The sequence below is a fragment of the Tasmannia lanceolata genome, unplaced genomic scaffold (assembly GCF_043159265.1).
Source record: "Tasmannia lanceolata isolate RefF3 unplaced genomic scaffold, GAP_Taslan_0.1 ptg000020l, whole genome shotgun sequence".
In the NCBI taxonomy this organism is placed as follows: Eukaryota; Viridiplantae; Streptophyta; class Magnoliopsida; order Canellales; family Winteraceae; genus Tasmannia; species Tasmannia lanceolata.
Window position 1 is genome coordinate 31,525,637 of NW_027518697.1, and position 2,203 is coordinate 31,527,839.

Consider the following 2,203-nt stretch of genomic DNA (forward strand, 5'->3'; position numbering starts at 1 on the left):
CGACAGATTGATAGAAAAGGGCATTGCCCCCTCTTATCATGTCCTGGTTGCTTGTTAATTGCTTTGCCATTGATCCAAGATTGCCATGAAAGTATGCTTTATCTGGATGAGGATTCCATGGCCGAGATGGGCGGAAGACACATGGGTGCCGATGAAGCCACAAGGACAAATGAAGAAAGAATCACATTCAACATCCTAAGAGCCAAGAGAAAACTTAATGTTATCAGCTCCAACATGGACTTGGACATGGTGATGGTGAGGACAAAGAAAGTAAGAAGGTGCTTAGACATGGACTTGGATACAGTGATCAAGAGCCCGAAAAGAAGATGGGAAGCAGATCTAAGGAAGAAGAGGTGGAGTAATATTGGATAGGAGCAGCGGGAGGCCCGGCGATTAGCCATCGGCCGGATGATGAAGCTTCTACGATTGTGCTCAAGGCACGGTCAAATCAACCTGCTCTGATACCATGACAAATGTTAGAGAATTTCTATTATTCTTGGATAATATTCATTAACAAGAGAATGTGCTTATACAGAGCACTTACATGATAAACATAGAAATAAATCAATAAAACTATGGAAGGAGATATGTGTAGAATATTCTAACCTAATTACTAATCAAATCTAGTTTCCTAATCTATCTAGGTTACCTCTACTAGCCAACTTGCCTAGTATACTAAGATGAATAGATGATCCAAGGTGAGATCTCCACATAATCCACCAATGAGATCTTATGAGATCTCACATATTCTAACATTAAAATTCCAAGAAAAAAAGCGCCACCAAATTAAGAAAATTAAAAAAAGTAATGCTAGGGAAACCGACAGTACCACCGGAAAGGGGACCCAACAAATGGCTTCTGGCCACATTATCACAAGTGACGTGTGCCATCACTTATATTTAGGGAGATCAACAAAAACTCATTTTTTTTGTGCACACGTCACATTATCATTGCAGGTCCCTTGCTGGGTGATACTCTCCGTCTCCATATCATCTTCCTTATTTTTTATAAAGTGAGGAGTGTCAATATCAATAAAGGAATAAGTAATCATTTCCAGCACAACAATGTTTTAATAAAACCAAGCTTGTCATTTCTATTTAGATTGCTAATGTGAGAGCTATTGGGGAACTGTAATAAACTTCGACAGCTCTTTAAACAATAACAGACAAGATGAGTTAGTGCAAATCTCAAAACATGGCTGTGCAGATCTCATTTCCCAAAAAATAAGTCATTTTTTTTAAGAAAAGTGAATCGGCCCATAAAAGCAAAAAATCCTATTATTCTTCAATTTACGTCCTATGAGCAAGAAAAGATAGTCTGCTATAAATATCCTATCTTCCCTTGTTTTTTAGGGAAATGATATCCCCCCCCCCCCCCCCCCCCCCCCCCCGTAAACAGATAAAATCCCCCCTTTAATGGTTTCTGGTTCCCTGGTTGAGGATAGTCACCCCTGTAACGTTTTTCTTTGCCTTTAAAACTTGACAATTTTATCCGATAGAGTGGGGAAATATCATTTCCCTTTTTTTTAATGATGTTTTTGTTCTCCTTAGAAAATCTTTTTCTTTATTTTTTTTTCCCTATCAGCAAGAAAAGATAAAATGCTCAGGACTGCTAGATTCAAAGGGGCCCTTGCTAAAAAAGGGGCAAATGGCGCCCCATTGGTGAAAATCCATTTAAGATGGCACATAAAATTATGATAATAACTGTCTTAAGGTCCCGTTTGGATACCTCATATTTTGTATTTGGATTTGGAGTTGAGTTTTGAATACAAAAGAATAGATCCGCCAGCTCATGCTGAGTAAGACAGAGATGGTACAGGGGGTACTTCCTACTGGAGGGGAGAGGTTGAGGAGCAAAGCGGGTGAAGGAAACTGCCAGATCTGTGGATTTCGGATTACTTATTTCCGCAGCATATTTAGAAATCTGTTTTTTTTTCAATGTCAGTCGCTGATTTGAAAATCCAAGGATTTGATCCGGATCCAAATCAAAATGCAAAAAGGGCTGCAAAGGTGAGAAATCCAAATCAAAATCTTCTTTGCATCCAAACGGGCCTTAAATGGATTTTGACCAATGGGGGCGCCATTTGCCTTTTTTCTTCCAAGGGCGCCTGTGAGTCTAGCATTCCTCCTCTAAATATCTGGTCTTATTGCTTTCGCTCTCCTTAAAATAGCAAACCCCTAATTAAAAAAGGAAAAAAAAAAAA